Source organism: Serinus canaria, chromosome 2, assembly GCF_022539315.1.
Source record: "Serinus canaria isolate serCan28SL12 chromosome 2, serCan2020, whole genome shotgun sequence".
Lineage (NCBI taxonomy): Eukaryota > Metazoa > Chordata > Aves > Passeriformes > Fringillidae > Serinus > Serinus canaria.
Window position 1 is genome coordinate 120,883,188 of NC_066315.1, and position 27,328 is coordinate 120,910,515.

The following is a 27,328-nucleotide window of genomic DNA, read 5'->3' on the forward strand; positions in this document are numbered from 1 at the left end:
GGCCCGGCCCGGCTCGGCCCGGCCCGGCCCACCCCGCCGCCGCCGCAGCCCCCCCTGCCCGTCAGACAGAGCGGGGCAGCGGGAGCCCCCCGCGCCCCCGCCTCCCTGCGCAGCTAATGAGAGGAACGGCCGAGGGAGGGAGGCGCAAATCATCTTAAAAGAGAGGGAGAAAATGACCGCGGGCAGCCTCCACGAGGCGGGTTTTGTTCGGCCGCTCCGGCAGTAAACTCGTGTAATCTGCAGTCATTAGCATAATCTTCAAAGATCTTTAGGGGGATTATCTTTAAAATGCCTGGGGTGCTCGCTTGTGAGGCTCCTAAATAGGATATCGTCGGAGGGCCGGCGATACCCTTTGAGGTGTCTTTCTTGGGATTCGGGGGGTTCCTCTCCGCCTTCTGCTGTGGCGGACAATAATGTGATCTCCGCCTGGATGGGGGTCAGGAGAGCACTGCGGAGCTGAACACTCAGACCTACTCTCTGGCGGGCTTTTAATTTACGAGGGGGAGAGGCATATATTTTCCCTCGAAGTTTACTTTTCGTCAAGGGTAATTATCTCACTTGCATTTGAACTCTTCGGGGGACTAGAATGAGTTTCCAAGCATTCGATTCCCCTGCCTGAAATCTATAGCTCTTTTGTGTGAACCTCTAGAGCTCTGGAAATGAGCAACCCAACCCGCGGTTTGCAGAAATGTTCATTGCAGCGAAGGGCGTGTTCGGAGAACACAAACAGCACCCACAGATAGTTACCAAGGGCACCTAATACATCTTTGCATTACACCTTGAACCAGTTTGCCCATATCTCCGAGTTTTTATTGCACGGATCATAAATGATTGTAAAGTCTGCAAATCTTTCATGAAATCCTGACAATTAATAGTTTAGCTAGGGAACCTCTAAAGAAACCAGTCTCTAATGCATCCCTTGAAATCAGTTCACAGCCACGTGGTGCTGGCATAATCTGACGATTCAGAGTTTTAAGAGGTTTACGGCTTTTCTTTTCCTTTTGAAAAATGCACTTTCACTCTGTTTTTCGAAGCAACAAAACACACAAACCTTATTGCAGAATGCCAGGTGCTCTGTGATGAGAGGGAGGGGGAAAGGGCTCTGCAGAAGTCAGCTTGAACGCTCGATACCAGAACCTGTAAAATTAGACCGCGTTTCCCATTTATGGTTTCAGGTAACCACATAAAACTATCTGTTTCTTTTAACCGGTTTGGTCCTGATCGTTTCCTGTATTGCGCTTTTAAAGGCAGGAGCACCCCGTGACCCCAAGTGACTATAGTTCCTGGCAGCCGTTTAGAAGGTTTTTGAAGGCACGTTGGGGTCCTTTATCAATTATTCGTGATAACAAAGGAAAGACGCTTGCCTTAAAATGGGAAAGTTTTTCAAGGGAAGCTCCTGCGAGGAGAGAAGTGCCTAGTTCCCCATAAATGATTTACGAAGGATGGATCAGTAACAGGGAAAAAAGCAGCCCAGGGGAGGGAGAGAGTGCACACAAACAGTTGATTCACCCGCAGGTTAATGATACCGGAACGAAGCGAGAGGAGACCGGGCGGGTTGCCGCGATGGGCGGCCGCCCGTTTCCGACCCCAGCCCCTGCCCCGCCGCCCGCAGAGGCGGTTCCGCCAGCTTCCCTTGTTTTCTCCCCGAATAAACTGCCTGGCGAGGGGTTGACAAACGCTGCTGGGAGCAGGTCGGGAAGGGCAGACCCTCGCAGATGTTGCCCTACGGGAGCGTGCCGGGCTGCTCGCCCGGGGCGGGGGTCGCTGGCCCCGCTGGAAGGAGGGGGCTATGCCGGCGGCCGCAGCCCGGCGGGCAGCCGCCCAGCAGCTGTCTGCGGACACAGCCAGAGGCAGCCAAGTGATTAGAGGGGCTTCTTCAAAATGGCACAGAGATCATACTGTCTGGGACTTTCCCCTTGAGGTCAACGCCTCGAAATATTCGTTTTCTCCGCTGTAAAAGGCTTCGTGGGTTTTATCCCCTCGGCACCGTCTCCCAGCCCTGCTCCCCGGGGTGTCGTGAGGGAGATGTGGAGAGCAAAAGGGGTATCTCCCCTCCATAGCTGCCTCTCATGGCCCAGCTGGTGCTTTCGGAAATCCGGGGCAGAGGGATCTCGCCGCTGCCCTAGTGTCTTGGTGCTCCATCCTCAATTGAGGGCGGGAGGACTGGAGGTGGCGGGAGCCCTCACCCTGGAGGGAAGCGGGAAGGACTCCCGGCCATGGGCGCTGGGGCAGTTTACAGCTACCGCTGCTCTTAGGGCGGTCGTATGATTTCATCGTGGACGTGACACGGGAAAATGCTGCTTCAGAGGCAGCACCGGTGGCGAGGTGACCATCAAGGGACTCTGTGTCGCACCCCACTCTTCCTCAAAAACCTTGGTAACTATAAGAAGCAACCACTTCATAGAAACCATTTAGGGAAACGCTGAATTCGAAATGAAAACCACTAGTTACATTAAGGTTAAATCAAATGTGGCCTTATGTGATGAGAAATACGCGCGAATATTCCCCTCACAGGAAAGAAATTCCATTTACTCTTCTGCAAGCTATTTGCTTTTGGAACAAAGCAGTACCTTTCCCGCAGAAAGAATAATAATAACGTTTGTATACGCGGAAGGGACTGGAATCAAAATATCTTGACCCCCTCCTCCATCTCCCCAACCCGCCCCCCATCAAATCTACCCGCATCTGGATGCAGGTTTAGGAATACAGTTGCCTCAGATGACCACATAGCTTTAGCGTGTTAACTTTATTCTAATTAAGACAGGAAAGAAACTCCGACACATCCTCTTTATTCATCTAAGAAAACTGATTATTAGCCCACGGCATATGCCCGAGATTCTCTGAAGAGAACTAAAAAACAACCCTCACGTAAGTGACAGTCACTTTTAAGCCGGCTATTTGTGCCTGCGGATTGCTCCGAGGCGCGCTGGAGCCAGCAGCAGTAACGTTTATTTCACTGTCAGTGCTGCCCTTGCCTGCAGTATTTTATCTGCGGCAGGAGATGGGCAAGAACTCCTCTGAAACAAGTCTTCCTCGGCCACTTTTATTGGCCTTTTAAAAACCGCCTTTGAAATAACACCGGAGGGCTTTGGGTATATTTACACCTTTCTTGTGGCTATCTGGACAATTATTTCCACTGATTATTAATGTTTTGTTATGGGGAGGGGACGGGGGGAGCAATTGTCAAGCAAAATTCTCTTTGTTCCTTTCAAGGGATAATCGAAAACCCCTAGAAACTGGATCCAGAGTTTTCACGGGCAAATTCTGGAGATGAGAAATTGGCCATCTTAACGAGATCCAACAGCAAGGCAAGGTACCGTCGGTAAGAAAGTAGAGGAAACCCGCTGATCTGCTCGCTGGGGAAACCAATCAATCACCGGCCGCTTTCAGAGACTGGAGGAAGAGAACATTTTTCATATTTTTTTTCTCCAACCTCCTTCCTGTGTAGAGCCCGTGCAGTCCCTTCTCCTGTGAGAGGGTTGTTAAATCGCTGACACGGGTGTGCGGGTGCGGATGTCAGGCGTATTCACGCACCCACGGCCAGGCAGCCCCTTCTTACGGGGACTTTTGTCAGTCTTACATGGGAACTTGTTCCAAATATCCACCCGCCACGCGGCCGAGGAGACCCCCCCGGGTGATGTGAGGAGTGACAAGACACCATCCTTCCTTGAATTATTTCCCTTCTTCCTGATGCTTCTGTGGTTGTGAGCGGGTCGTATCATAAGCAAAGCGTTAATTATTGTTTCGAGTCTGTGAATGTTCAATGTCTGAAAACAACGGCAATTATTATTTTCTAAACACTTCCTCGTGTTACGACCTTCCCAGCTCTAAGAGGCCGGCGAAGTGTCTTTAGCGCAGGGAGCCCAGAGTTTGCAGTGGATCCCCGTGTTTGATCCCATTTCTGTACATAGCCTAGCACCGAACTAAAAAGAAGGGGCTTCTTTCTTCCCCTGGCAGCTTCAGGGAAGACAAGAGAGCGACACCGGGATGGGAACATTTCAGGTCGGGGTGCCCGCAAAAGTGTGGCTACTCAACACGCCGGGGAGCTGAGGGCCGCGGGCGGGTGCTGCGGGGACGGCCTTGCGGACACGGGTCGCCGTTCGCTCGCTCCCTGCGGAGCGCTGGGCTCGCCTACTGGGGCAGAGCAGGGCGGCCCGGGGGACGTTTGCCCTCGTCATAGAAGCAAGGGCGACCGGCGGGGTACAGCCGCGGGAGCGGGGCACTGGCAGCTTTCCCGTCCTGGCGGGCGGGGGCGCTGCCGCGGAGCCGGCCGAAGACACCAGCGCTGGGACCCAAGGCCCGTCGCAGCGCCGCCGCTCCCGCCGGCCGCTCCCGGGCCGTGAGGGGAGCGGCGGGCCCGCCCGCCGGCGGGGCGCGGGCTGCGCAGGCCAGCGGCTGGCGGCGGCAGGAGCAGCAGCTTTCAGTTTTCATTGAGGCCGCTGGTTACTGTTTAACGTCCCCACCCACGTTTCAGTTTGTTTAGTAAATCGATCTGATGCTGGGGCTGAGGCTGCTGCCCTGTCGCCATTGAGCAAAGTTAATTCACCCTCACACATACTCTCTCTCCTCCTCCTTCTCCTCCTTTCCCGCTTCAGCATATGGTGAGGACGTTGTCACCGCACCAAACAAGTCGCGCAGCCCAGCGCCGGGACGTCTGCGGGGAGCCGGGGGGTGCGGGGGAGGCAGGAGGCCCGGGGGATGCCGCCGGCCTGAGCTGCGACCGCGCCGTCGGAGGCCGAGAGACGGGGCGGCCCCGCCGGTAAGTTCCCGGGGGCCGGCGGCCGCCCACTGACACAGCCCCGGCCGCCCGCCGCGCCGGAGGGGCCGACGTGAGCGGCGGCACAGCTGGTGGCCAAACGGACAACAGCCGGCTTGGGGGGATTTTATGTTATTCTTTTTAAATTATTATGATTTATTTTTTTTAAATCGCCTGGTCACGTGTCCCTGTTATCGGCCCCAGGGGCGTTGCGGGGAAAGGCGCCGCAGTGGGCGCAGCTCCGGGGCGGGGTGTGTGTGTGTGTGTCCCGGAGTGCGTGTCCGTGTGTGTGTGTCCGTGTGTGCGTGTCCCTGTCCTGGCCGCTCTGCCCCTGCGCCGCGTCCGGCCTCACAGCTGCCGGCCGCTGTGCTGGCATTTGAGGCGCCTCAAGGGCCGAAGTCACGGCTTTGCACCGGGTTAAGGAACATTTTCTAAAAGGATTTCTTGGTTTTGCCTCCCTTATTGATTTCTCCGCCCCCGCCCTCGCGGTCACCTGTGCAACAGATGAATTGTTATTGTAGAGAAGTGCTAGTAGTAGCACTTGGCCAGTGCTGGATGCCTTGTTAAAGAATCCCAAAATACTTAGAGGGAAAATAATTCAAAGAGAGAAATTCAAGCATGAAACAGGCAGAGCGATCTAACGGTGAGTTTTGCAGGTGGATCCAGCTTTTACAGTGCAGGTGCACTGCTTACAGGGTATCTTTGATGAAAGCCAACTTTCAGATATCACATTTGTGAGTTGAACGTGTACCTGTACCCTGAAACGGGCAATACAGTCAAGCATTTTGGAAAGTAGACAGTAGATTACAATGGTATCAGTATTATAAAGCGACTTTAAAAATTTTTAAGTATGGAATCCTATTCCATAGTAAACTCTGTTAAATTGGATCTTCCTCTGTGTAGGCCTTGTAAAGTGCTGCGCATGCTTTGATTTACCATGATTTCGCATCCATATTACGTAGAAAGTGGAGTAATTTTACACAGCATCTCTGTTAATTGATGGTGTTCATTAAAACTGAGCTAGTGAATCAGATTTACTATGCTACACAGCTTTCAAACCCCCACTCTCCTATGTGCTAAAATACCATAAAGTGCAATGTCATTTCCTGTATTCCTTAAGAAGTTCTCACATCTTATATAGGAGGCATATTAAACATTTATATATATGCAGGTGTTTTTCACATATGATGAGCAGTATTTTTGTCATTTCATTGTTTTACTCTTTCTTTTTCACAGTCATATGATAAGGGGAAAAGGGACAAAATGCTTTGTTGTAGTTCACACTTCTCATTATCCTTCAGCTTCTGAAGTATTCAGAGTAAAAAAGAATTTTGAAAGTACTATTTTCATTGTGCAATACTCTGTCCTGTACTCCTCTCTCCTGCTGAAAGACACCAGGCTACCTTAGTCTCACTTCATACATGTATTAAAAAAACCCCAAACAAAAAGGTGTAAGATAGGATCAGGATGCTGTTACCTTGTTCATGGTGTTACCTTTGATTTTTGCAACTCACACATTTGGACTCTTTTCCTGGGCAAACTTTGTGTTTCCTTAGCACAAAGCGAAGGAATCTTATCTTCAACTTGCCTCATATAGCAAGAAGAATATATCTTCCAAAAATTTTAGTACTTAGTAGCAGAAGTTTAAAACTAGAGCAATGCAGATGTCCAGTCTGCATTTCCAAGAAAGCTGTTGTAAGGACTCCTAGGCAGCAGATTGGGAAAAGCTTCAGGTGGCATGGAGCTTCTGCTGCCTTCCCTATTGCCTCCTACCATGGAGGTACAATGAAGAAAATAGGTTTCTTGTGGCCCAGCTATAATGGCCAGTTCCTTGGATGGCCAAGTGGCCTTTACTTCTAATTTGTGCACAGAATTAAATTTTTGCTAAGCCAATTCCCTAACAAAAGTGTCCTTGTATAAGCACGTCTTTATGGCTCCCTTCCCTCAAGATAATAGCCCAGTATTGATGGCCCAGGTTTAAATCTCCGAATCAAATCCTGTTTGAGTCTGCTGAGTTTCCCAAAACCCACAGCAGTGTAAGAACAGAACTCAGACCTTAACATGGACATGGCTTCGGTTTCAAACTTCGTGGCAGACCTTAAGTCATGGGCATATAGACTCCATACTGTAAGAGGTTGCCCGTCTGTTAAGCCTGTGGTGGAAAAATAGAGTCTAGTATGTCATCAGTTTTATCTCTAGACCTGCATCATTAATTACCACTGGCTATGAGAAAGAAAAAATTACTTTAAACAATTCTATTCTTGGCAGGTCATTAATTAAAAGATACTTCCTGAAAAAACTCAGTTCAAAACTAGCAATATGGCAACCCATATGATGGAAAAAAACATCAATTTTTTGTTTGTTTTTGATTAATTTGGCAATTTAGCCTATTACAACAAACAAGTATTCATGACTGATTCAAAACTGCATTATTGGTGTAGGGGTGTTCTGAGCTGAGCAGATTGTGCTTTTACATCTGTCAAATAGCAGAGGCAATGTACTCCATGTCTTAATTGATAAACGGACTATGTTAATGCAGGAATCTCTCTGCCTCACTTCTCAGTGGTTTCAAAGACCCATTTATTGTTTGTGAGCTTCAAAATATTATTTGATTTGTTTGTTTTAGTTTTTTTTAATTTTAATAAAGTTGTTTAGCTCTTCAGAAGTCCTCCACTTCTGTGTTTGAGAATTAATGTCAAGCCTGAAAATCAGTTTCATTTGCCTGTGTTGTGTCAGGTGGACAGGAGGTATGTCATATTGGGTAACTGCATTACTCTGGTACAGTAGATTTGTAATGTAGAACACTTCAGAATGTAAAGAAAGGCTTTATTTGGCTGGTAAATAGTTACCTGTTGTACAGTGTAATATATTCTGTAATAAAATTAAATTTCTCACTGAAGGTATTGGTGAAACATAAAAGAATGTAAGGTTGAGGGAAGGTATGACTCTTAGGTTTTAATGTATCAAGAATAAAGCATTATATACAAAGCATGATGAGAAAATAAGGGAAATCCATTTCTAACAGATTAGGATGTTTGAATGTCTTACAACAGCTTTGATTGAATCAAATATTTTTCATTTCAAATTCTCAATTTTAAAGCAGCACACCTTAAAAATCAGATCAGAATGGTGTGTGTAATGTCAGAACTGAGATCTATCAAACTGAAAGGCTCCAACAACATTTTCAAACCTTTCTCAATTGTCAATTTAAGTTAATTGAAAATGAAAGGTCTCGCTTTCAGGATTGGGCCATTTAAATAGAAGCCTGCTGCTTTCATTTTGTAGAAGGGCAATCTCCCTCCACATACGTGTTTTTAAAAGGTTCATTCATAATTCTCCCTTCACACTTCTATTGGAAATGACAGAATTCATTATTTTGAGTTCTTGAACTATTTTTCTGCAACTTGGGTGATGAATTGTATAAGATCTAGTTCATAACGTGGCACGGCAACCCACAAGATTTAAAATTCTCAAGGCTCGATTTGTCTCTTTCTGGCATTCAGCTGGCACAGGTGAGGAAAGCTTCCGTGTGCATCTTCTGCCTCTTATAGAGCAGGAGGTTGGGATTTTTTTATTTAATACTGATCAAGGGAAAATCTCACACCCTTGCTCAGTAATTCACTAGAGGTATCCAGGCAACAAGGACATACATTACAGTCAGCAGTATACAAGGTGCTGTGAGAATTTTCCTTGCCTCCTGTTTATCTGGGAATCCAACTGCAGTAAACCTATACAAACAGCGCTGTTTCCACTGTCTATTTCTAACATGTAGTTTGTCTGTAGACTTCTGGGGGTTTTATTTATATTTAGCTCTCTAATGGAAAAGGATTTCTTGATGTGTATCTGTTCTTGCCTAAATAAAAGAATTCCGCTCAGGTGGGAGAGGGGGACAGAGACTCCATGAAATGGCAAATACAACTCAGCTTGCAATTGATGGTGCATCGGTGGGAGTGTTGCAATGAGAATGTTTTTTTTCAGAGTAATTTTTGTGAGATTGCTAGTCTACACCTGGGTTGGACTTGATGGAGACAGTAGCAGTGTCTCCAGTTACTTGCTAACCAAAATAGGCCTCACTGGCAGAGTGTTATGATGATTGAATTTCCCTTTTTCTTTGTTACATAAAGATATTTTCACTAACTGCTGACATGTGTCAACAGTCAGCAGTGAGTGGGGCCAGATCATATTATCAGAGCTGGTCCAGAAAATTTCTGACTACAATGACCTAGTTGATCATATATCTTAAGCACTTGTTGCACCTCTGCAGCTACAGTTTGTTGGCTTGTTTCTTTCTTTGTAAATTGAAGAGTATGATGAGAAAGATGATTCTTATTGTTACCAACTTTTTCAGAATCATACCCCAAAGTTTCTTATGCCCTTCAGGAGGATAACATTTATTTCTTTTGCAAGGAAATGCCAGATCGACCTTATGTTAGCTGACAAAATTGCCTCAGTAAAAGTCTAGACACTACTCAGAGACAGCAGACAGAAAGGAGACGGTGACATGGTGACCATGCTGTGATTACACATTAATACTCAATCCCTGTTCTCTCTCAGTCCCTAACAGGTGTTAGCTTGTACCTGCTGTTGTAGTTACAAGGATAAAATTATTATTTAGGAAATGGATAGGATTTTGTACACTAAATTGTTAAATACTTCAACTGCTTACTGCTCCCTACTCCCAACTGCTAAACAACTTGAAAAGAGTATTTTCTGCTGGACTGTTTGGTAGGCATGCAGTGGCCCTATTAGGTGTGATACAGATCCCATACACTGGCTGCATGGGGAGTTTTACATGGTTTCTGGGCAGTTACCCTTTGATTCATATTGCCTCTTTTGTCCTCACAAAAATAGAAGTAGGTTTTTTCTTACAAAGGAGAAAGCAATACAGAGCTTTTAGTGCTAGTTCTGATTTTGGTGCTAGGCACTATCTACATAATAGGTGTGTATTATCCTTAAATAATATTTCTTGCCTTTTGGAAGAACAGTGATATTTCTGACTTTCATCTCCAAATCCAAAGGATTTCCAAAATATTTGCATTTTTAAAGAGGTTGTAATGTCTTCCAAACCTTGTCTCTGATGATGTTTTAGAGTGTCTTAGCCTATATTATTGCTTTTAACTTTCTTTTTTTTTTGGTCTTTTTATCTGAGTGTCTGAGCTTCAGTAACTATATTAATATTGAACATGCAATTTTAACTAGGGTTTTAGGGAAACTTAGGAACAATGCTTTTTAATTTACTTCAGTTTTGAAGTGCCAGAACTTAGGCAGACATAAGTTTAAGGTAAAACTTTACATTTGATCATAGGAATATGAATGACTTTGGCCATGATAGTAAGAGGGAAAGAATGCAGAGAAAGGCAGTCGGGTTTATTATGAGATTTATCTTGTTATGCCTAATTTCCGGCTCTTCTAGATAAGTTACAATGATACAAACTAGCCCTTCTAAGGGTTTAGTTCTGACACCCAATCTTGTATGGAAAAGTAGATAATTATATAGGACAAAATATTGTCTTCAAAAATAAAAATAAAAATAAAAATAAAAGGAATTTTTGTTTGGAATTTCCCTAGAAGAGCAAAAAGTAGCTTTAGGAGTAGCAGGAAGAAGTTTAAGTTGAAAAAACGCAAAATTCATTAAGCTAGTTGCAGGTTTAATACATTAGGGCTGTGAATGGATTTTGTTTCTCTGTTTATTATGGCTTTTTTAGTTTAAAGTGAATAAAGATGAAAAGAACATACCTGAAACAAAAGCTACTTTACAGAGTCTGTATCTCCTTCGCTATTGTCACTTAGCATTCAGAGTAAACCCGAAGTAGCATGAACCAATGCCCTGGACTTTACCATTTGTAGTACATTTAAAAATGTGGGCGCATTCCGTACTTCAGGGAACACAAGGCTGGTTTGAGCCTTTGGGTTAATTTAGGGTCCATTTTAGTCAGATTTTTCAGGTTTCCTTCAGATGCCTTTGTGTGCACGTATGTAAGAGTTGAGAAGAAAGCGTGCAAGTTCCCTGGTGCAGGCTGATGCGTTTTGCTTCCGTTTTCTGGCTTGGCCGAAACGAGCAAGGCAGTGTAAGGCATTAGCACCGCTTGCCTCCCTGCTTAAGCTCTCACCTGGCCTAAAGGTGATCATCCCTATAACAGAAGTGCCAGCATTGATACACATGCTTGGCCCCAGTGGAGATGGTTGCTTAAATGGCCAAACACAGGCAGACGCGTGTTGATCAAGTTCACATTGAGCTTTCACAGCTGAGGTCTGCGTGCGTGCCCGTCTGTGCTGGCACCGCTGAAAAGAAGAGTCAGTCAAAAGAGTATGTTTGTTTTCTTGCTGAAAAGAGTAGGCTGACTGGTAGATATATAGTGGAAGGGGCATTTGCCTGCTCAAAAAATTTATGGAGGACAACTCATTTCAGATGTTTAACATGTTGATTAGAGATAAATAGAAGAACAAGTAACTCCGCTAATGTAATCTTTCTGTTATCAAATCTATAAAGATCTTTTAAATAATGGAGCAAAACTTGGAAACTTTCAATTCATAGGCTTATATTTCAAGGGCAAGGAAATGTTAAGCAGTTTGCATGCTCTGGATGAGAAAGGGATTCTAATGTTAACATAAATTTTACCATGAGTTTTGTTAGTGCAGAATTTAAGAGCGAAGTTTTTATCTTATTTTAATCTAGTAGGTCAAGTAATTTATTTCCCAAGATGAATTTGAAGCTAAAAAAGGGCAGAAAATGAAAGACATTCTCAATGATAATTCCCAAGATTCTGTGGTTCCAGAGAGCATAAAAGACTATTCTGAAATTAAGATACATGTATGAATTGCGAAAACCTTGGCAGGTAGAAAATGAGCACAGCTTTGAATGAGCACAGCCTGAAGAAAATATCTATGAGACTGCAGCAAATGTATTAACCCTTTATGGTCAGTGGTCTTTCACATCTTGTAGCTTTGAATTTGTAGGTCAGAGCTCTTGCTTTCTCTAAAAGGATGAAAAGTAGCATTGTGAGCAGTCCAAGCAAACAAAGTTCTTGTTAAACCTTGGCTGTATAGTAAAGGTCATGAAGGAAAAACTCTCTTGGTACATAAGTATTTTATTAGCTGGACAAAGCGACATAGTTAAATAGTTGTAGGGAAGCTGCTGTATAGAACTTAACTGCTTATCAAACATAGAAAATCAGCATGCTATTGGAAGTTCCTATGAAAACAGCTTCTTTTCTGCCTTTTCTGGTAATTTAAGGAGGTCAAAGTAATAGATTTGTATTTTTCAGCTTAAGAGCTCTTCTCTTCCTTAGACAAGTACAAACGGAAGCAGAAACTTTGGGAAACATGGTTTAGAAATCTAGAAAATGGATTGTGTGATGTATTCTCCACAAAGGATGCATCTGCTCACCACAAGTGCAGCTTGTAATGCTGGAAAATCAAAGATACTCCATTGCTCTTAGCTAGGTAAAGAATTCAACACGTCCTGTAGTCCTTGAGGAGGCAAAAGATTTTTTTTCAGATATGAAGAAAAATCTATGGTTTGCTGGTGTGCTAGTGGCTCCTATTTGCAGGACTCCCTTTATTTCAGCTTCTGTGCTTTCCAATTTACAATTTGGAATTTGTTTGCCAAAGACCACAAAACTCCTCATCTTTCCTTCTTTCTCTGTGTCCTGATCCTAAAATCACCGAATTCATATTTCTGCGTCATTTTTGTTTGGACCCAATGTTGGCTTTTTTTGTGATGACTCTGGCCCTAGAGTCTGTGTAGTTACACTAGAGTTGCAAAAGAGGCTTGTGTACGTACAAGGATATCTTTGTGCCGGGAGTGCTGGGAATTACTTAGAGTGTATATCTTTATATTTTTAGATACAGCATTTGGAGATATACATATATTTTCTATATCTGTGGATCATACAAGTCTGAAAGTTGCTTGCCTTCTTGCTCTGATAAAAAACATGTATTGCTCTTATTAGTATGTGACATAGTTAGATTCCTGTTGAAAATCAATAACCTTCCCATAAAGCAAGTCTTACATCCTTTCTTAAATTCATTTAGAATCATTTTGTATGCCTCATTAGCCTTGTAATTTAAGAAAGAATAAAAGAAAAAGAAAACAAACCAGCCACCTAATATTAAACAGTGTATGTAATTTAATTTTTCCGACCAGGGGGGATGTTTATGACACTAAATATATCTGCTGGTCTATAAATACCTGTGTTTATAGTGGAACAGAACAGTGATTCTCAAACAGTGCTCTATCAGAGTCTTAATGATAATACACAATATGCTGTAGGTAGTATTATGTCACTGCTACCTTTCTTTTTTCTTGCATTTGCTACATTGCTTTCATGGAAACTAAACATACCAGATAAAATACATTCCTAAATATTCTGTGAAATCACCCATTAGAAAGAGGACGGTCAATGTGAATAAATACAAGAATTGTTTTAAAGACGGACCCTGTACTTAAGCACTATCGACATTTAAAGCAAAAGGTTAAGCTCCTGGAAGGAAAGACACTACAATACGGAAGAATATTGTTGACTTTTATGTAAAACTCAGAGTGAGTGTGTTTGAAGTGCCTTGAGAAGATTATAATGTGAGAAAGAGTCACTAGCTTTTCTGCATATCCCTTGTAGTATTCCCCTGGGAATTACACCAAATAAAAGAAATGGGATGGGGCTGATGATGACTTACAGAAAAAAACCCAAAGAAAGATAGGTGTTCTTTAAATCTCATGTGTAATGAATGTGGGAAAAAGTAAGAAATGCTTTGTTTATTAGTACAGTAACACCTACTTTACTGAGTGGTAAAATGTGCCGCAACACCAAAGCAGATGCAGCTATGTAGTAGACATGGTTGTAAGAAAAAAAAATACAAAGCATTTAACAGCTGCTTCATTAAACACTTTTTCCTTTTATAAAGGTGATGCACTTTATATATTTCTATTTTTTTTTTTTTTCTATATACAGTTATTATTGATAAATTTTGAATTAAGCAAACTCTTTGCATATTTAAATTTATCTTTTAAGAATATATCCAACAAAAAAAAGCAAAACCAATAAATATTTCTATAGTCTGTAATTCTTTTTGTGTGTGTATATGTGTGTTTTGGCCTTTTAAATAGATCCTTAAATGATTATTTAAATTTAAAATAAATTTTTTTACTAATTTAAATTTTTTGGGTTGTCCAGGTCTTGACCAACACATTTTTCAGTTTGTAGGAACTTTACTTGTAACACTTTGGAATGATGTCTCATATGTGAGAGCCTTAGTACATACTGTTTCTTAAACAGAACATTAAGGTTTAGTACCTGTGTTAAGAAATATTGTTGGTTGTGGTGCAGGAAGGAATCCCACTAATTTTGAATTCCCTGAGCAATTTCTTCATGGCTCTTGATGCCTGTTGATTGCACCTTGATGCCTATTCTGTCTATATTGTTACCTATGTCAAATTAATTAATTCCAGACTTTCTATGTGTATCAAAAATATGTATGTTTTTATTTAAGAAAAATTGTTGATTTTTTTAACCTCTATGAAGTAAATCTTGACTTTTCCCACTATATATATTTCTCCCATTTTTAGTATAGCTGTGCAGTTCCATCAGAATTGCCTTGCCGTAATGGAATGAAAATAAGTGTGTGCAAGTTATTTATAGACACAAGTATTAATAAGTGACAACAGTGTGTAGAGGTATTTTTTTTCCATACAAGGGCTGATTTTCTATGTCTTCTGCATGAATTTGGGAGCTTGTTTGGCTTTTTTTCTCTTTATTTTTCTTTGTCTCTCAAGTATCTCTCCAGATTTTGCTAAAGATGCAAGGAGAACAGCTGCCAGAGTATTCATTGTACTTTGGTGGTGGACAGTCACAGCATAAAAAATGTGGCATACCATGTTCTTATTGCATTACTGTAGATTTCTACAAGCAAATTCTTTGGAGAGAGACAGGGTAATCTTGTAGGAAATTTGTTCTTGTTATTATAACTTACTCTTGAGTGAGGAGCAGGAATACCATTCTGTGTGTTAGGACACATATTACAGTCTGTACATCTCTAGGACTGGACAGCTTGGCTTTAGGGCAGAAAGAGACATAGCTGCACTAAAAACAGATGATAGTCAAGATGAGGAATTTGGTGAAGATGTGTATAGGGGGATTGTAAAGCTCTGCTCTCCCTCCTGCCTCAGTTTTGTAAGGGATGAAATGAAGCAAATGACCTCCAGTATCTGGAGTTGCTGGGGCTGGGAAGATCGCAGTTCTGACATCAGTCACAGGAGCTAATGGACATGGTTGGACTTCCAGGTGGAACTATCTTCGAAAAGGGACAAGGACTGCAACAATTTCCAATGTTGGGTCTGGGATTTTGAGTAATCTGTTGTCCACAAAGTCCTTTGAGAAAAAGAGCACACTCTGGCTGTGTGGCAAAGGAACTTTTAAATACAGAGGATGTTTTGGGAATCAGCAAGCAGTTTGCAAGCAGAAGAGAAAAACTGGATTGATGCTGAAACTATGAAATATGGAATCAGTTGAGAAAAAATACAGAGAAGGGGTAAAGAAAGAGGTGCTTGCTTTAGGCACATCTCAGGCTGCAGTGTTGTAAGCCAGGAGGAAACACAGAACTTGAAAATCTGGGCCAAAGAGAAGGAGGTATATTTGTAGGTGTTAAAATATCTAAAAATAAGCATCACTGGTGCTGGTGTAATGGTTAGGATTGTAGGTGACTGATGACTTCAGGTTCAGGGCTTAGGCAGTATTAAAGGGATGACCTGGGAGAGAAGATAAAGGAACGGCCTAGTAGGAGTCCACAAGGAAAAGGTTCTCTGCTTAGACAAAAACAAATATTGAGACATGAAAAATGAGCAAAAATAGTAGCAATAGATTTATGTTACAAAGACAGTGGGAGAGTTGAGGAATTAGAGAGAAATGTGTATGTATTGCAAGGCATGCATACGTATACCTTTGAGGCTCATTTTTAATATATTGCATTTTGTCAAATTTTTTAATGTCTCATTCTACACCAAGTGTACTGTTATGGAATCACTTTGTTGTAAACCTGATAAGAAAAAGGTAAGCCAAAGGCAAGACTTGAACAGTCACCAAGAAATGCTGGCAATTTTTCACTGCAGACAAACTTTTGAAAAGCTCAAGCTGAAGAAGTGAAAAATACTTGATGAATATTTCCAATTTTCAGGTGAATAAAGAATTCTTTTTAACAAAATGAAAATATTTTAATAGTCACAGAGATGCCAGAACATCAATATCAATATACTATTACTAGTACATCGCTGCTGTCATGTGGCATGTGTGAATATTTGCATCAGTTCTGCACAGTCTGTTATGGATTGTTCGGCTGACCAAACTAAAGTTAATTAATTACACCAATTTAAAAATTACTGTGATATAAGGTAAAATGAATTCCATCATTTTCATTTAACTTGTTTTCATTGTGTGACATTAATTTTTAAATTCAGTGCTAACTCCCTTTGCATGTTACTTGATTGAAGCAATTTTATGGGCTTGCCTAGCTTGTACCTTGGAACAGTATGAACAATGGAACAGTATGGATACAAACAATTGCTTGCTCTAGACTGCAGAAAGTACTTAAAGCCACCATTATATGACAAAGTATTTTCTGCAGAAGAGAATCTGAATTGATTCTTTGCCCAGTCCTTTTAAATCACTGGTTCACATGCAGTGGCTTAATTCCAGCATGTATAAATACCTGCTTCATAAATGCTTAACTTTTGGTGTTCTCCAGATGTGTGTTTTAAAGAAAAGCTTTGTAATCCAGTCCTATGAGTTACAGGTATTACTGTTTACTTGGGGAAGTTACTATACTGCATTCTATACTAAGTTGTTAAAGTCATATCAAGAGAAGAAAAATAATGCATAGACCTGGAAATTTGTTCCTCTCTGTGAGTTCTTTCAGCTGTGAGATCCTCTGCAGTGCAGTCCTTTGTGCTAAGGTATAGATAATATAAACATAAAGGTTTTTCATGCCTTCCTGATCATTCAAACTGTTAAATGGCTGAGAGAAAACTCAGATGAGCAAAAAAAGGATTTCTAGCTGTTGCTCTTACAGCAAATAATTGCTATTTATAGTAATTACAGCTTAGCAGCAGTAATTCCACTAAATGTGCGACAGTCTGCGTCCCCATTTGTTTGAACGATAAAACTTCAGCTGCTTGTATTTCATCTGGAAATCACTTAAAATCAAGAAGTGTATTTTAGCCGAAAAAGCAATTAGCATTGACACTCTGATGGGCCTGGAAGGAGGTCTTGTTTCTATTAACACTTTCTCATTTGGCAACAAAAGAAGCAATAGCACCTGCCCGTAGTTTGGGTTTACTTGATGAAGCAAAATAACTTTGCAGACCTTGTGAGAATGGGGCCCATAGGATTGGTTGTGGTCCACTTTCTCATTTGTGGTTTTTTTCTTTTTCATTTTGTTTGAGATTGAATTTGAGAGAGAGCTTTGTTCCGGACAGTAGTTTATGGCAGTGGGCTGAAGAGATGAGATTTCACTGAATCATAGAACGAATACACAAAGAGAAAATATGTGAAAATTGAAATGACAAGGTAGAGTAGCTTGGTTGTTGAGGTAGATAAAAATAACTAGGTTCTCAGGGAAATGAGGTGGGGATTTTTTTTTCCTGAACTAGATTTACTTTGAACAAGAGCAGTTGAGATGGAAAACCTAGACACCATAAAAACTTGATAGAAACAACAACAACAAAAAAACACCCTGCTTTTTCTTGTAACTTTGTGTTTTACTGTCTGTGTGATCCCAAAGAAATCAAAATAGAGTCCATCTTCTGTCAGTGCAATTCATCTAAAGGACTCATAAATAGATTTGATTAGAGTGGGTTTCTTTTTCCTTTATTTACTATGCAATGTTGCTGTCGGAGCACCCTGAGATTTTGAAGTACTCAGGAAAATCTGTGTGTTCTTCCAGTTGTTTTTCTGTTTTATTTTAAAAGCTTGAATAATAGTATATTTATTTTACTTCCTTTAAAAATACTTGGGCAAGTTGTGACTGATCTAAGACGTGGGAAATACACCATTGTGAATAGAATTATAAAGTCGGCTTGTTGCCATCATGCTGCAGTACTGAAAAAGATGTGCTGGTTGAAATGCAAAAAGCCTAGGGTGTTAAGCAGGTATCCCCTCCTCTCTCATGTGGCTGTAAGAGAGAGAATTATTTTGCTTTTGATTCATAAGGAGTTAATTTTAGGAAAACTTCCCTTAACTGTTTTAAAAAGGCTCATAGAGAAAGCAGCCTTCTCTAGCCTTGGTGGCACACATGGGAATTCGCTGAACCCTAGGAATGTGGAGCTTTGTAGTGAGAGGAACAAGCCAGGGCTAAGTCCCAAGCGGGGCAGTGTTTCCGATTTTTTTATGTTCTTGATTTTAGTACCTGAAAAAAAAAAATCCATTGCAGTCAAATCTTATTGACTATGAACATGCAAGGACTGTAACATATTTGTCAGTTTTTGCCAATTTGCTGAGGTTTTCTGCAGAAATGTGGACTCTCATATTTGTTTGTTTGCTTTTCAATTTCTGTGACTTCCACTAGATTTTCAGGGAGTATTTCTTGCAGCTATTCTAGATAATTATTTTCACTCTACCAAAATTATCAGTCTGGCACAAAATAGCCACTTTCTCATCCAAGCACTTTCAGCTACCAATTACTTCACCAGTGAGGAATGCTTGTGTAAAGTGACTGAATTGAGCTCTTACTTCTCCAGCATAAGCAAATGGTGACAATTTACACTGTAGTTTCACTCTTCTGTTTTGCTGCTGGATAGTCTTATGATGTGAGTTGCCTCACATCATAAGACTATCTATATTGAGAAGTATTTAAAGAGCTATACAAAAATACATCATGGGACAGTTCAAAAGCCAGTAATTTAATTTGCTGACTTCTAACTTACCTTATCTATATCTGAAGTTCAGAGCAGACCCCAAACTGATCTGCACCGTTGCTGTGTTTTTCATATATTACTGTGATGTTTGTTGGCCTCACAAGGCCGATACCATAGTTAAAAGGTAGCCTTTGCTCTAGGATCTTCAACACTTGCTAAAGTATGATCACAAAAGTTAATATTTCTACTGCAGACCTGACTTACACAGCCCTCACTGTTCTTTATTTGCCAAAATAAATTGGCTTCATTTTCCCCAAGTGGAATTTTCTGTCAAAGTCATGTTAGATTTTGAAAAAAAAAAAAAATTACTCCATTCTCCTTTATTTTGTCAGGGTGACAATTTGCAAAGGAGGAAGAACTTTTAACTTTTTGGACATATTTTAATTTGTTGTTGTTTTTGCAGCATTCCACACTTTTTTTTTTTTTTAATGTGTGCATGTGTGTGTGTGTGTGTGTGTGTGTATATGTGTGTGTGTGTGTGTAAAACTAATTTGCTTTGAAACCTTTGAAAGTGCTAGTGCCTCTGTGTTGGGAAACTTAACAGCTGGATGTTTGGAGGCGCATAAGACAAGGGTAATACGTGCACTTGACAAACAATACACTACGTTTGAGACCTACAATATCTGATGTCTCTATAATAGATAGGCCAAACATTAAAATAATGTAAAATGAGATTTTTATATGATGATGACATTTTACCAATTTTGTTCCCCCCACACTTTTTGCTGCCACCTGCTGAGGTGGGTTTTTTGTTTGATGTTTATACCTGACCGAATGGAACTTGGCTGTAAGTGACTCCTTTGAGTCCTCTGGGGACATCTGGTTATTTGTTAAACAACTAACTTGGACTGCCAAGTTTCTTCCTTAAAACAATGGAGTTAATTAGTCACCAAAGTTAGAGCAAGAGGGTGATGAGACATACTTGATATGAGTGAGAAGAAGGACTGCCCTACAAGACAAAGAAGTTGACTAGAGTAATACTTTCACTAATTTAATATTCTCATTCTTATACAATACAAACACAGTTACAAATAGCTCTAGTACTTTCTCTAGGTCTTCTTGCCTTCCTGGTCATTTGAACTGTTAAATGGCTGAGAGAAAACTCAGATGAGCACAAAGGATTTCTAGGTGTTGCTGTTACAGCAAATAATTACTATTTACAGTAATCATAGTTAGCAAAGTTAGTCATTTATTTGAATGATAAAATCTCAGCTGTTTGTATTTCATCTGGAAATCATTTCAAATCAAGAGGTGTATTTTAGCCAAATTAGCAATTAGCATTTACACTCAAATATGCCTGGAAGAAGGTCTTGTTTTCATTAACCCTTTCTCATTTAGCAGCAAAAGAAGTGATAGCATGTTCTTGGGTTTACTTAATAAAGCAAAGGAGAACACTGCTCAGTTCAGGTTGCACTGAGGAGGCTGAAAGTAACTGCCATGGTAGTTTCAAGACAGCAGGTAGGATCATTGAGAGGTACTGGTAAAGAACCATGACAGTTCTGGTAAACCTACTCTTAATTTAATCACAAATAGCAGGCAATAAGTTAGACCAGAATGGTATTTTCAACTGCATATCAACTATTTTTTATGAAATATCTTCTGTTGTGTGTCACAGTTAAAGCTTTTGAAAGAGGAATGTTCCTCCTTGGTTCAGTGACAAGCTTATCCAATATCTTAACCTAATTTTCTATGTATATGTATACATATGCATAGATACATGTATATACATATATTTTATGGAGTTAATATATGTATTATATTAAATATTTCATAATGATTGTCACATTTTAGTGACAATCATTGAAAATCATTGAAATCATTGAAATCATTGAAAATATGATGGTCATTGTTCAACAGTGAAGGAAGATGCAGCTCTTGTCCACAAACACTTGATGAATGTCTTCGACTAAGTTGAGAAATTAACTTGTTTTCTACAGTTAGCTGGTCTTTATTCTTATCAAAACTGTGGGGCTTTCCAATGTCAGGACACTTGATGGGTGGATACTTCTCAGAAAAACAGAGGACTTATCAATGTTTGCTTAGGATCTATTGCATTCTCAGCCATAAAAGTAGCTATGCTGTCTATAGCACTCATAAATTTTCACCTAGTCAAGGCTACTGTCACTTTCGTCATACAAGGTTGTGTTTTAAAAAATGAGCAAAAATGTTTTTCATTTGAAATGAGTATAAAGTAATCACAATCTCAAAACACCAAGCTTCTTCACTGCTGGTTTTGAAAAGTGATACCATAATTCAGTGTGCAAAATCATCTGATTGCTTATTAGCCCTGCCACTAAAATCTCTTTTGCCCTTAGAAGGCAAGTATATTCTCAGGCACATTCTCACCAGAGGGCACTGTTACACGCATTCTTACAGATCATTTTCTGCTGGTAAAAATAATGTCTGGTCTTGCAAAAAATGGCATGTTGATGTTAGATTTGGTTGCACGTTTTTCATAGCTCTTGCTAATAACGTAGTTTGAACTGGTTTAGTCTCTTTATCTAGTTAAACTTCATTTGCCTATTGAGAAGTGCCTGCTGCTTCTAAAGATAAATTTTTTGAAGAGGGTCCATCTTTATGTGTGTGAATTAACCATATTGTTTCAAATTCAATGCATTTTATAAAAAACTGAATCTTTAGATTTACACTGAAACAGTAGCAGAAGGTCAAAGACATTTGTCAGTTCCTACGGATATTTTGTTAAAGAGGATGGGAAGGTAATATCAAGTGAAACCAGTCATTCAGCTTTAGATAATTGTTATATTTGGTCTTTATAAATAAAAAGCATATGATCAGACAATATGATTATACACTGCATTTATGCAGTTTCACAAATTTTTATTTCTCCTAAGTGAGTGAAGATGAGAAAACTAAACAATGGGAAAGTTTATGCTTCAGGCTATATGGCTATTTTTTGTTGTGGAAATAGTCTAGTTTTGACAGATTTCTTAAGAAAAATCTTCTTTTCTTCCTGATTATGTTTCACCTTAATTTCTATTTATATTTTGAATAGGAAAAAATGTTTTAAGTTCTCTAGGATCTGTTTGGGCTTTTGCATGTATATTTTTACTTTACTTTGCTTTAGTATTTCCCAAACCACACCAAAACACCAAAATTAAATAATATACATGATTTAAAAGGAAATCTTCCACAGCAAATGAATGGTGACATTCCTTATTGATCAGCTACATTTTTACTGAATGTGATCCAGCATCTGTTGCTTGTGAGCTTCCATGGCTGTTTGATCATAGAGCAGATTTTTTTTTTATTTTAGGTGATTCCCTTATCACTGGTCTGTCTGTCAGTGGCTGCAGCGAGTGAGCTGCCATTGAGAGCCCAAGGTGGCTGGGGGTCCTTTGCCGTGACCAGCAGTGAGGTGATTTCCTGTGGTGGCACAGCAGTCCTCTGAAGAGCAGCAGGACTTAGGGAACCAGGATTTTTCTTGCTCTATTTTAAAGGGTTTTGGTCTCAGCTGTTCAACATTTCCCTGTTAAGTTCTTGCACATAGTACTGGTGAAGTTAGCTTTACTTTCATGCTGTTCACAAGTAGGAAGGTATTTGAAGATATTATTATTTCAGCTATCTTTTTACAGTTTGTATTTACTAATCTGTCTCACTAGTCTATGTCTGTCACCCTATCAAAGGACCATGGAAAATGATAAAAACTATGACATTTTAAAAATTATTTTTTTCTTTATTTCTAATGAAGGTTGCAGATGAAATCTGTAGAACTGCAGTCTGAGCTCGGTGAAAAAGAAAATCTGATAAAAATAATGTTCGCAGCAAGAGTGCACACTGCATAGGAATCACTGGGTGCAAGGATAGAGATGTGTTATTGACATAGGTGTGCCTCAGTGAACGTCCTCGTGGTGTGTGCTCCATGTGTCCCGGTCTCTGATCACCTTGCCTTGGGAGAGTAAGCAAATACCATTGCTCTTCTCCTGCCAACAGGGTCAATGAGAGGGAAGCAAGGCTGTCAATGCCCTTCCAGACCTCATCCCAATGCAATATGTAGTAAAGCTGGGGTATGTCAGGCTCAGGACATTTCAGTGCTTTCTGGTTGTGTTTTTAGACATTGTTACAGTATAGTTAATGTTCCAAGAAGCCTTTGGCAAATTTCCACAAAAAAGCATGCAAGGAAACGAAGCTACCACGAGTTAAGATGGAAGATTTTTCCTGGATTAATGATTGTTTAATAGAAAACAAAGGGCAGGGCTAGGATTAGGCTTAAAGTTAGCAGTTGTACTGAAAGGAAATTACTGTTGAAGTTACACATAGATTTGTCTGGACAGACAGATATTCTTAAGACTTCTGTTGTTTGATATATCCATGAGGATTTACTGAAAGGAATTGATCAACAAGGTTGCAAAGTCATTATTGCAGACCCACTGCTGCAGAGTACATCTAAGACATATCCACATCTTAGGTATTGGTAAACCACTTAAAAAGTTGAAAGAGAGGTTGCAAAGATATGCCTCACCTAAGTGTTAGTCAAGATGGCAGCCATCAGAGTGATACTGGATAGGATTTTGTAACTATTTCAATTCTTTGGAATTGAACAGACGCTTTAGCTCTTTTCTCCACAAGCTGTGCACTGGAAATCCAGGTAAAACAGGTGTGTTAAAACAGCCAAACAACACTGCATTTGTTCTAAGCATGTCTCTTCCTTTTCATTAAGTGTTTTGTAATTTCTGCTGGTTTTTCTGCAAGCCTCTTTGATTCTATTTAGTCCAGACTTGATGCATCGTGCTTGAATTGCTGTATCAGTGAGATTTGCTAAAATAAGTCACACATGAATTGTAGGCCATTATCTACCATAAACTCATCTAGAATTTCATGGCAAAGTAGGTGCTATGTATAATATATGTCTTCTCAGTTTTTACTGACTGTGTTGCTTTAGTATATCAGAATATGGCTGATAGTAAAGTCATACAGAGTTTAGGTATATAGAAAGCAGTTTTGGGGCGAAGAATGGTTTTAATTAATACCTAGTAATATTTAGAATTATTCCAGTTTATTCAGTTACTTTAGAGATATTTAAATTAGGACTTATAATGCATTTATTTCTTGCAAATACAGACTCAAACATCATACCTATCTAGAGAACACTTAGGACTAGGGTCAGATTTTCATGCATCAAAAGTTACAATTAGATGTCCATTAAAATACATTCTGTGTATTTTATGTGGTATGTGTAAACTGATCATCTTGTCTGCCAGCAGAAAGGAAGAGTGATAAAAACCTTTAGAAATAGTTGTGGTTGCTAGTTCTCTTTCCTTTTGAGAGTGGTGGTACAATGCATATTGTTGCTGTGTGTGTATGTGTAAGAGGAAATTTTGGTTTGGAGAAGTTGCTGCACTAGATACCTGCTCTTATTCAGCCTCTTCTGAATGCCAGCAATGCTGTTCTTCCTTCTCTTTTTTATTCTTTGAATTGAGGATATTTTTTAGCTTGCTGTTTCCCAGCAGGGTGAGGCCAGCCATTATCAAGAACTGTGAGTTCTCTAACTGCATATCTTAAGGTGACCGACTACTTTTGAAAAGTCTCCACAGCTCCTTTTTGTGGGGATATTTGATCTTCTGCTAATTTATGTTTTGTTGATACTTCTTATTTTACTTTGTCCACTGATATTTTGTTGAGAAGACAAGTTGTATGCAGTCCTGTGTGTACCACCCTCCACAGTCTTTGTGTCTAAACCTTTAGTGTTTAGAACTGGTGGGGGCAAGAATGTTCTCTTTGAAAGGATCATTGGCAAAGTGGTATATTACAGTGTTTCTTCTCATTTCTGTTTGTTTTATCTCATCTCATCTTATCTCATCTCATCTCATCTCATCTCATCTCATCATCTCATCTTAGTTAATTTTCTAAAGACTAGATACTTCTTTGCCCAATGTTTTCTATACCATGTCGTTTAATAATTAAAAGACTGTTTCCACTAAAATTATTAGGATATTGTTGTGGCATAAAACAATTGCAGTTTCCTTTTTGTGGCCTAAAAAACCAGAAAATATTATTTTCTTGGGCTGACTAAAATTTGATTATCTTTTATCACACTTGCATTTCAGCTGTCATCTGAAGATTATCCTCAGACTTAAGTGAGCTACTATTTCTAGACTTCTGTTTATTTCTGGGTTCAAATTTGTCTTTTCTAGTTCTGCTTTTTACTATGAGTACTGGATAGCTTTCTTCATCAGCTTGTTTGAAAAAATTGTCCTGAATGATACGTATTTTTTTAATAATAAAGGAATTGTGTCCTTTGTCCCTTAGTATTGCCTGGGAGATGATGCATGTTGCTATTGTTTGAGATGTAGTGCTGTTTTGTAATAATTTGCACATTTTGTGTGTGGATTTGGTTACTGAATGGTATACTATATGACTACATTCATTTAAATATGACAAGTTTATTGTGTGATCATATTTGTTTAGCTTGATGTAGATATGTTGGAAAATCAAGAAAAGTGGCTTGATTTTCCAACCTACTAACGTTTTTCATAGAATTAGTACAATTTTCTTTTACATATTTCTAATGAACAATGGTTTCAGCAATGAACTTGTCAGAGTGAGAGGTAAAAGTCTGTGTTCATTAACTCAGAAAATAAAAGCTTAATAAGACTGTAAAGAGTAAGGAATAAGAGGATTGACATGAAAGGGTAGCAGAATGAAAAATTTCAGGGACTTGAGTGACATGTAAGGTGAGTCATGATTAATCTCATACAGAGATTGTAAAAAAGCTTTTTAATCATTCTGCTCCTCACTGGTCACAAGTTCCCAAAAAGAAAAAAGGTTAATCTTCTTGGCTGGACGGGCAGGTGGAAGGCATTGTACTGCAGCTCTGGACCTAAAATGCTATTGAGTAGAGAAGAGGCAGTGAATTGGAAGAAATGGATGTGAGAACCTGGTTTTGGTGTTTCCTCTAACTATTGTTAGAGATTGAAAATTTCTAATTTGCTAAAGCTTTAAAGAACCTTTTTTAAGTTTAATTAACAATTTTTCATAATTCAATTAACAAACATTTTCTTCATTTTGACAACTACCTTGATCCATTGTTTTTAATTTTTCACTGTCATTGTTTTGTAGATGATTTTTCAGAAAGTGTATATATTAATCAAAATTTTGACTTAGCCTAATAGTTACCGTTCTTGTCAAGTCTTTTTGATGATGTTTCTGTAGTGACTAAGGAATTATTATGATGAATATTTACAAAGTTCTGGAAGTTTTCTTCTTAGAAATTCCACTTTTAAATCTGCTATAAAATGCATATGTTGCAACTTCTAACTTATCAGCACATTTCCTTAAAGATAATGGGATTGCATTGAAACAGGACTCTATCTAAATATGTGCATATTTAGATATGTGCATTTGCATAACCTTTTAACTCCCTATATACACAAAAACATTCTTTCTCTCTCTCTCTCTTTTTTTTTTTCATTTTTGAAAAAAAAAAGTATAGACATTAATTTTTCTTTATATTTTGATAATTTACAGTACGCAGATAAATTGGTATTGATTTTCATTCTGGAAACTAAAATTGTAACTATTAATGGGACTATATTTGCTTGTCCAAGACCTCAGTGCCAGGTTTTGCTATTAAGATTAGGCAAAGTACATGTTGGCTACATTTTAACTATGAGTTTTGTAGAATAGTTTAAACATGTAGGCAAACAAGCCACAGTATATATAGGGAGTGTAGGGTTTTTTTAAAAGGTCATCTCTGTAAGTTCAGCTACAAATAACTTTTTTGTTACCAGTTGTCTTGTTGCTATTATTTATGTATGAAAATTCTATTGAAATATATTAAAAATGCTTTCACATTTTTTATGGCTGGATAATTCAGACCACATTATAGACACTGCTTTTTGATTTATTTTTAGCTTCTTTATTCAGAAATGTCTTCTAAATTTAGGGAGGCATAAAGTTGACAAAAAACTACGTTTGTTTTTTCAACCCTCTTCCAACTGCCTGCCTTTGTCAAGAGTGTAAAATTATGTAGCAGAGAGTAAAATATGGATTAAGCAAGATTCAATCATCCTGAAAGAGGCACTGCTTTGTTTTGTGTTTTGGTTTACTCCCATTATTTTTTCTTCTTTTTTTTTCCTTTTCTCTTCTATGTATCCATGTTTTGTTACCCCCTGCTTTTAAGCAAAATTATGTGATTTATCATAGTACTTTACTTTGGATCCTAGCTCACTGAAATAATTCAACACATAGCTCTTTTTTATTGTGCTTTTATTTCAGCAAGCTGAGTTTTTGCACAATGGGATACTGTTTGGACACCTGGAAATTCAAATGAAAAGGAGAACTTTTACCTGAGTAGTTTTTGATCAACTTTTCTAAATAGAGCATGCTAATTTTAGAATTTTGGCAATCTATATAAATTTTTCATATATATTGGATGCACTTGCTTGTGCAAACACAACCTGTTGTATGTTTTGCTTGCAATATTAATGCAGCATATCACATGTTATCTGTGTCTCATCACTTATGTGTTCTTAGTTGCATTTTTATGGTCAGGCTTCCACACTCGTGCATCTCATTCCAGTTTAAAAGATGACGGATAGCCAAAGCTCAGTGTAGAGAAACAAACCCCTGCTGAAATCTGCAGTAAAACCAATCTGTTTAAAAAAAGGCTAGCCAAAAGAGTGAATATCTCTAGAAAAGTCTAAAGAGAG

General features: G+C 39.5%; 1 protein-coding gene across 1 annotated transcript in view; it reads left to right on the forward strand.

Annotated features, from left to right (window-relative positions):
- Window positions 1–4,511: 4,511 nt before the first annotated feature.
- HNF4G (hepatocyte nuclear factor 4 gamma) overlaps window positions 4,512–27,328 on the forward strand; it is a 61,366-nt gene continuing 38,549 nt past the window's right edge. The window contains exon 1 of the mRNA XM_030237879.2: window positions 4,512–4,759. The gene's annotated coding sequence lies outside the window, so the exon portion shown is untranslated. The remainder of the gene's footprint in view (window positions 4,760–27,328) is intronic.